Source organism: Triticum aestivum, chromosome 1B (assembly GCF_018294505.1).
Source record: "Triticum aestivum cultivar Chinese Spring chromosome 1B, IWGSC CS RefSeq v2.1, whole genome shotgun sequence".
NCBI classification, from domain to species: domain Eukaryota; kingdom Viridiplantae; phylum Streptophyta; class Magnoliopsida; order Poales; family Poaceae; genus Triticum; species Triticum aestivum.
The window spans coordinates 15,266,609-15,276,287 of NC_057795.1; the positions used below are offsets into that span (position 1 = coordinate 15,266,609).

Here is a 9,679-nt window from a genome sequence, read left to right on the forward strand (position 1 = left end):
CCTATTTTACAAGCTTGTGGCTGCCATGCCTTTCTTTTGCTTTTGCTTTTCTTTGTCTGGTGTGCTATCTGTATGTAAAAGACGGTGGATAGAATTAACATACAGATCACAGATTTAAGACTTTATTTCATCTCCTCCTAAATTTCTCTTCCCTTTTTTCTCCGTTTTTACATAAAACTTGCTAGTAAAGCGGAAACCAGTTATTATGTTTCATGTATATGTTCTGGAACACCTCTAGCCACACACCCATATCTAAGGCCTGTCTATTTGACGTACCGGATAAATGTACGATCATCAACCGGGAATACCTAGCGGCAGGACCATGGGTCTCTAAAACCATGAATCACAGAGCTGAATTAATCTTGAAGGCTACACCTCGACATTATGTAACTTCCACTTTACATAATGCCCCTTTGGCCTTGGTGCACATGGCAGCTTATCCCCTTTATTCTTTGCTCATTCATGATTATTTCCTACCTTTAACTCTTTATCTGTCAAAGAACTGGATTCTTTGCTTGCTGCTGTAACCAAGCATCTCATCCTTCCTCCGGTTGATGTTTAAGTTTTGTGTATATATAAGTAATGAGTTCAAGCGTTGAGACGCCTCGTCCTCTCCTGTCCTAGCCATTTGTTTCTTCTGCCGCCAAAACATTTGACACTGTTCTTCTAATTCCTTCATCTTCTAATAGCTAGAAGCGTCATTTCTATTTCAACTTTTGTTGGTGTTTTCACATGCTTTGGAGGTTTCACACCCAGTCTAGGATTAGTCTTTTGTTTCGTCATCAATACAAAACCAAAATAGAAACAAAAAAAAAGTTGGTGTTCCCCGTGTCGATTATTGTTCTTCCGCGTATAAAAAGTAGTCTTTGTTCCTAGTGATTAACACAAAAAAACGAAAAACAAATATGTGCATCTTCCACCTTTAACCCCTTTTTCTAGTCATCCCAAGAGAAGAAAATAAATCCATTTGTTGTTTCCCAGTTCATTGTTGTCCTTTCACATATACAAAATATTCTTTGTTTCTAGTGATCAATACAAAAATAAATTGATTGCATGCTCCACTTCACCATTGCTGTTCCACATTTAAAATATTCTTTGTTTCTACAATCCCGTTTCCTAGTGATAAACATTGAAAAAATAATATCATTTGTGTTTCCCTTTACCATTGTTTTTTCAGATCTGCAACTACTCCTTTTATACAGCTCTAGCTTTCGATTGATAAAAAAATACGAGAAAAAGTCATTGGCTTCCCATCATTGCGATTGTGTTATTCTCTTATCCAGACTTTGTTCTCTTTTCTCTGGATAAATACTGAAAAAACCAAACAAACGAAAAAAAATCATTGGTTTCACCCCTTTGTTGTTTTTCCACATTTATCATTGCTCCACCAGAAACACCAAAAGATTGTTGGCTTGCCCACTACTAAGATATTTCAAATAAATCTGGTTGATCAGACCATTTCTTGACATCCATATTATGGTGCCTAATTCAACCACCAGGTACTTTATATATGATCCTTTGTGATTTTTTACTCACTTCTGTACTATATAACAAGCAGGGTCAATTCCCTTGTGCTTTCTCAGGACCATACAAGGAAGCTAGCCTACAACTTTTAAGCAGAAACATGGAAAATTAATATTTGTACTATACAAAGTTATTCCCAGTTTAGGTTTCTTAGCTACTAAGAGGTAAAACATACACTGATGGTTAATGAATCAGTATTATGTCTACAAAGCTCACCCAATACAGTTTACTCTATTAAAATTTAGTACATGGTTATGCTTACAATGTTTATGTCTATGTATACAGTCCATTCATTCGTGAGGTGTAAGAGCTTTCATGTCATGTTTATTTTCACAATCATTCATCATGTGTTGCGGTCCTTCAATAATTTATCTACTGAGCCAAATGTTTTCTTTGCTTGTTTCTGTAACCAAGCATCCCATCTTTGGACCATTTGATGGACACCTTGCCCTCTCCTTCCCAGCCATTCCTTTTTTCTGCAACTAAAATTTTCAACATTGTTCATCACAATTCTCTCATTTCTGTCCTTGCCAGAAGCATTACTAATTTCAACTCTCATTGGTGTTTTCACTCTTTTTTGTGCTTCCATATCTATTTTATGATTAATCTTTTGCTAGCCATCAACAGAAAGACCTGGTCCATGTTGAACCTTGTTCTTTCGCATGTAGAAAAATAGTCTTTGTCTATGTGATCAACAAAAAAAAAGAAATTATATCCCCTTTTCTATTCATCATTGCGAATAGACAAAATCTATTGATGTTTTCCTGTTAATTGTTGTTCTTTGGTACATCCAAAATAGTGATTGTTCTAATGATCAATACAGAAAAAAATATTGATTCCATGTTCCATTTACTATTATTGCTCTTGCACATGTAGAGTACAATCCCTAGTTATAGTGAGTAATCATTATTTTGAGAAAAAAAATCATCTTTGTTTCCCTTTACTGCTGCTATTTTGTATCTGCAACTACTCTTTTTATCTAGGTTTTAGTTTTAGACTTAATTTCCTTTTTCCACTGATCAATACAAAAAAAATTCATTGGCTTCTCCCATTGTTGTTTCTTCATGTTTAATTATAGCTTGCTTTCCTAGGTACCAATTCCAACAAACATATCAAAAGGATCGCTGACTTTTCCCACTATTGAGAGTTTTTCAAGTAAATCAAGTTGATCAGATCGATCATCTCTTGACATTCATACTATGGACATACATCGCCACATTCTACCAACAGGTACTTTGTTTTGTTAATTTTTTTGTTGCCTGTATAACACCTAACAATATCTACTGCTCTTGTTATCTCAGTTTAAGTGCAAGGAAATTAGGTGCAGCTGTCAAGACAAGTAAAAGAGAATTAATATTTATTTGGCAGCCTTCAGTTTAAGTGTTGCCAAATATTGATTCTTGGTGATCTAAGATCCTGCATGTGACAAGTTATTCCCGGTCCAAAGCTTCTCAGAAGGCCAGCCCAAAGCTGAGAGGTAAATATGTGGTTCATAGGTGGTTAATTTTGTCTGTACTGAATTCAATCGTATAACAATCTCTATGTCTTCACTGATTCCTGAAATAAATTTAGGTGTCTGTTTACCAAAAAAATAAGAACACTCGTTACAAGGAAAATTACTAAGTGCTGCTAGAGAATAGTTAAAAACATAATAATATGTAATCAATATATTTTCCATTTGTTCCAGAGCAAAGAGCTCATACCTGCTCTTATCTCAGACTGTTTGTGCCCGATCAGCATCCTCACGGACATTCGTGCCAAAATAGAACTGTTTCCCATCCTCCTCTCGCTCCAAGTAAAAGACTCCTCACCCAGAAAAATCAAAAGCTGCTCCACTTGTATCTCCCCTTGACCATCTTACCACCGTAGATTGTGGATCTTCCTTCATGGAACCTCTGCTTTAGAAATTTTGTTTCGCTACTTATGCTAGCGATAATGTGATTCATTATGAATAACCGATTCACATCATCTTTTTCTTGCAGGTCAATTTGTGCAAACTAGCAAGTTTGGTACACTACTGAACATAAGTCATGGCATCATCTTCATGGGAAAAATGGCCCGATGATGTGCGTGATAAATGGCGTGATGATCTGAGAGATATGGATTTTTGGTATGATTTGTAACTTCCTAATTTACACTCGTTACTTTTACAACATGCTTTGTTTATTGTTTATCCATGTTTATCCATGTCTTTTTTGTTAGAACAACCTTAAAGTGGTATTTTTACTTAATAATCATAACACATTCAATTAGAGTAAATCTATATCTGACATGATATCCTATCCCCAAACACCTATATTGCTCTGTAATAGAAGCACAGGCTGAAATCCTATCTTGAGGATGCTTAGCCCCTGCCGTCAATAGAATTAGATGTTACCTGCAACAAAAGTGGATATAAATACTTTGAAATAGATATGAACTAACATGCCAGTGGACAAATTAAGCTGGATAAAGTTCCATTTGATTATGCGGTGTATTTTGAAAAGTACTTTTTTTCCTTTTTGACATAATAGTTTACTGAATTTTTTTTACTACAACAAACCAGTTGACCAGAAATAAATTTCACAATTCAACAAGACATCACAGGAACTACAAAGTGGGCAAAACATTTAAAGTACTTGGAGAGATTAATTTTACATGCATGCCTTTTGGAGGTCTATTGATATAGCATAAGATGTCCGACGTATGCTTCCAGTTGGAATCCGGATTGGCCGTAGGCTGCTTTGCAAAAAGGCTGGGTGATATAAGTTTGTGTCACTATCTGCGCAGCATCTGCTCAAGCCAAGCGTAATTGCAATTGCCTCACGGGCTCTGGACTAGAAATTAGTGCTTGTACGTGAACATATTTCTTAATTAAATATTTATAAAAACATGATGACTTTTAAACTTTGTATACGAATGACAATCTGCTTGAACGAATATTCTCTATGACAAGACCTTCAAATCAAGAGCAAATTTCTACCGATGTGGGTAACAGAACCAAGTGCATGCATTCGAGCCATTCCAGTCGTCTGATAAAGAGAAACATTATTTGGGTCTACAAAATCTTAGCATGAGTTCATTAGTCTGGGTTGAGATGAACACACAACTACGGACGATGGGTAGTCATACTATCGTATCATATACTATGTACACAGTATACATGCCATATGTGCATAGGTATATGCGTATCCTTGGGGGCCCACATGGAGATCACTGACCTAGTTGGTATACGATGTGGGTTCCCAAAAGAAAGACCACGGGTCCCACTCGAACACTGTCTGAAATCCTACTCGTACACGGAGATCACACCTAGTCGAAGGACAGGAGGTCACCGCCATACTACGAGTATGTACAGGAGACCAAGACACTGCAGGAGGACCGAGGTCTACAGAATCAACAATCGAGAGATAGAAGCCCTAGCGATCTAGAGCATCCCGTCTAGCTCGTCCACTGTAGTTGTCGAGTTGCACCCCAACTCACCGGTTTCCCATATTTTAACCACCTTTGTATTATGTCTCAAGAGATAATCCAATTCAAGCAGGAGTAGAACTATTATCGTACCCTAAGGGGCCCGAACCTAGGTAAAATCATGTCTAGTGATCCTCGGTAACCCGAGCATAAACGCACAGACCAAACAAATCGCGTAAAAATACCGTACTATTTATGGGCATGGGCATAATTATCCTCCATAGCTGGCGCCAACAGTGGGGACTTCGCAACATCAGATCAAATCTACATCATCGACTTCGATTCCGTCCGGCGAGATGGAATACTTAGGCAACCTCGGTCAAGGGTTACACACCCACCTCATCTTACACCGAGTATGCCATCTGGGAAGATGAAAACTACTTCGAACCAGGATTCAAATCGAATGCATTGGCATGGGTTTCGGGTAGCCCCCTCGCTGGAGGGTTACTTTGGCTACCAGCTGGAGAATCAACTCGCTAGTTCCTACACCTACCATTGCCATGAGACGATTGATGTTGGCTGTCACCATTGCCATGCAGCATGGTAGTGTAGCACGGGATGCACGCCGGAGTGGACCAACGGAAAGCGCAAGGGTGCAGAGGTTTGCGTGAAGCGATGCGGGGAGGCGCAGCGACCTATGGCAACGAGACTGCGCAGGGAGGTGGCCGACCAGCAAGAGGCTGCCGCTGGGAAGCATGGCAATCAGGATGCCTTTGTCGTCGTTGAACCCTTAGCCGATTCATAGAACTTGACACCAAATCTCGGTGTCACGTACGCTCGGAGAGAATCCCTCACCTTTCCACCTCGCGAAGCTGGTAGGAATCTAAACCGGAGCTACGTCTAATCCATCCCGACAAACGAACTCGAGGAGGACCGGGTCTGGAAGACTGACTCGAAGAAGAAATGTCGCCATTCATCTGAGCGGTGCCCCTGCAACGACTAAAACCGTAACCTATCTACTAGCTGGAGCCGAGGCAATAGGATTCCCCTCCCCACTACTGGCTGCCGGAGCGGCAGGCAGAGAGGGGAGGCGAATCCACGAGCTTACCAGCAGAGATCGTGGGGAGGAAGGCTTTGCCCTTGTCGCCTTGCGAGAGAGGAAAGGAAGACGTCACACTCTAGAAGTAGATCTTAATGATCATGTTTTTTTATGACATTGGAATGACCATGTTGCTTGGTGGCATAAATATTGTGTGTTCATTTTTCCCATGTTGATCTGACCATTGCTTTGTGTGTCACATACATTCTTTCGTAAGAAATATATTAAGTACTCCTGCTTCTTTTTGCCAAAAAAAATCCTTATACATGAAGGAAGTAATCCGATTGTGCATGTGTATTTTTTTTACATATTATATACCTAATCTACATATACCTACTAATAAAGGGGCTATCGCTTTTGCCCGTCCGTCGTTGTTCTTTTTACAAAACCCCACTCTCGTTTCTGGTAATTAACCCATCGTCAAAATTTAAGTTGGAAAACAAACCGGTTTTTACAATTTTAAAGAAAACCTCCTCACTTTTCTGATAAATAACCCACACTCCGTGATAGTAAACATATTGTTTTTAGCGGAAAACCCTGCCATGTCTGTTATTAACCCGCAGTCCATCTAGAACAAATAGTACTTTTAAAAAATATTCATATCTTTAAACCATAACTTCAATTTTAGCATGTTATATATGAATTATGATTAGAAAAATGTGTACAATATGAGTACGATATTATTTTTAACTAATAAACATTTCAAAAAAAAACTCTATTTAGGGTGTATCCTTTATCAATAGTGTACGATCCATTTTTCTTTCGTACCGACATCGACCCAGATTGCAAATAAACACCTCAGCAAAACCAAATTAGAAACGAAAAAAACCGTCGATTACCATGCATGCATGCCTCGGCAAAAACTTTGCATGGGAAGAATGTTGATTTCTCATCTTATGCCGAGAGACGTCTCGACAAGACCTATTGGGGGTCTTGAGTCATGGTTATTGGGTTAGGGTCGTGTAGTATTCTCCCGTTGCTACGCACGGGCACTTGTGCTAGTAATAATAAAAGGGCTATTACCTCTGGTGGTACGTCACGGAAATTGCCCTCAAAGATGCAAAATATTAGCCACCAATGACATCTAGAAGTGATAAAAGCCGTTTCACGCAGGGGAATCCTGTGCCTCGATCGGCCATGCAATAGGGACCTCCTATACTGCGCTCTATGCGCTGGGAGAAGACGCAACGCGCCCATTTGGGTCGGCCCATGTCCTGGCGGCCTATTTTTTGAAGTTTGTTTTTTTTTCTTTTCCGTTTCGATTTATTCCACTTCAAATAATTTGGGACTTCAAAAAAGTTCCGAAAATTAAAAAAATAAGTGAATTTTGAATAAAATGTTTAAGAAATCATAAAATGTTTGTGGATTCAAGAAATGTTCATGATTTTATAAAAAAATTGCTTATTCAAAAAACGTTAGAAATTCGGGAAATCATAAATGTTCATGATTATTAAAAACTTCGTGTATTCAAGAATGGTAATGAAATTTAACAAATTTTCGCCAGTTTAAAAAATATTCATGGACGAAAAAATATCCTAAAAATTCAAAAACTGTTAGTGACTTATAAAATAGTTTATTCATTAATAAAATGTCGCTGATTCAAAAATGATCATGCCATCCACAAAATGTTCTTTGATTAAAAAAATGTTGCTTAAATTAAAAAGATGTTCATGAATCTCAAAAATTGTTCAACCAATTTCCAAAACAATGTTCATCCATTCTAGAAGTATTCACTGACTCGAGAAAATTGTTAGAAAATGTTTAGAAATAGTATAAAATGTTATTTATTTTGGAAAATGTTTGAAATTTCTAAAAGTGTTCATGAATTTAAAAATTGACCATGATTTTGAATTTGTTTACGATTTAAAAAAAAGTTCATGATTTCACAAAAATGAGACTCATAGTGTATCTCGATGATGCAGCAAAATGTGATCATGGCTATTGAAGATTATCATTTATTTTTCTCCTGTTGCACGGGCCCTTTTGTTAGTATTAATGGAACGAATTGCTTATGGGTCTGTTGGTTATATTATTTGTACGCATGCATTTTGTAGTTTACAAGCTGTTGATCATTTTGTAGGTCACAGGCACTCAAATAAAATAGTTTCCGCAGACGATATTTGGAGAAATGCTGAAGCTACAATCACTCAAGCTCATTGACAATAAACATTTGATTTCACTCACAAAAACATTGTGTAGGATCCAGGGTATCAAATTGGAAGGGCATCCTGGCCTTATATCCTTCGTGTTGATCGGTGCACCTCGCATAAGGCGCTTGTCTTTGCGTGGATGTAGAAAACTAGTTTGTTGAGATCAAGAATCTTGGTGCTTTGGAGGAGCTAGACTTGTCTGGTACAGCTATCAAGGATGTCCCAGCAGACATCCCTAATAATCCCCATCTTTGGAGATTACTCCTTCAGGGTGTTCCTTCCCTGAGGCGATTTCCTTGCCATAGGCTGGAGCGAGTCCCAGATATGTTTTACTTGGATCATTGTTCAAAAGGAAATAGCGATCACTCTCATCAAGTGACCCAAGTGTGTGTTACTCACCCCAGATTCTTTCATAGCTTCCGTGACACTGTTGTGGATTTAGTAAGAGGTGGCCAGTTTCTCCAATCATTCTATATTCGAGTCGCACCATGCATTACAAACAGCATGCGACAACAAGATGGAGAAGGCATGCTCAATAGCAAGTTGTGTTAGATAATAACGAGAATAAACAAGACACAAGAGACACGGACTTTTACGAGGAAACCCTTGCGGGAGAAAACCACGGACGCACGAAGGCGCAATCACTATGAGGAGGAGTATTACAAGCACAAGACGACAAACCGTCTGAGGTGCGACTACATGGGTATATAAGAGGGCAATACATGAGAGTCCTTGGAGGACAAGTAAACGAGTTGTACTCGTACGCGTCGACGTCAACGCAAAGGCCCACACCGGTTGTACTACGTCTAGTCCAACATGGTATAATTTGGATCACAATTTAACAATCTCCACCTTGATCCAAATTCCCTCAAGTAGTCGAAGAAAGTAGATAACTCCATCCAAATCAGCGTAAACACCTTGTGCGTCAAAGTCCATAGGACTAATGAGAAATAGCAACTAAGCCTGAGCAAAGCTCAAACTTATTGGTCGGAACTGGCTTTGTCATCATATCAGCAGGATTATCATGAGTACTTATCTTGCATACCTTCAAATCATCTTCAGCAACAACATCTCGAATATAGTGAAATCTGACATCAATGTGCTTTGTTCTCTCATGGTACATTGGATTCTTCGTAAGATATATAGCACTTTGACTGTCACTAAACACGGTAGGGCAAGATGAATCTCCACAAAGCTCAGTATATAAACCTTTCAACCAGATAGCTTCTTTGCATGCCTCGGAAATAGCCATATACTCGGCATCAGTAATGGAACATGCCACAATAGACTGCAAAGTTGCTCTCCAACTCATAGCACAACCACCAATGGTGAAAACATAACCTGTGAGTGATCTTCTCTTATCCAAATCACCAGAAAAATCAGAATCAACAAAACCAACAAGTCCATCTCCAGTTTTCCCAAACTATAAATAAGCATTAGAAGTACCACGCAGGTATCTGAAAATCCACTGAACTGCTCTCCAATGCTCTTTTCCAGGATTAGCCATGTATCTACT

General features: G+C 38.7%; 1 long non-coding RNA gene across 1 annotated transcript; it reads left to right on the top strand.

Annotated features, from left to right (window-relative positions):
* The first annotated feature begins 620 nt into the window (after positions 1-620).
* Positions 621-8,513, top strand: LOC123084688 (uncharacterized). Its single transcript, XR_006439377.1, has 6 exons — positions 621-1,499; positions 1,584-1,688; positions 2,616-2,754; positions 2,826-3,001; positions 3,507-3,634; positions 8,094-8,513. It is a non-coding gene; the product is annotated as an uncharacterized lncRNA (long non-coding RNA).
* The last annotated feature ends 1,166 nt before the right edge of the window (positions 8,514-9,679 follow it).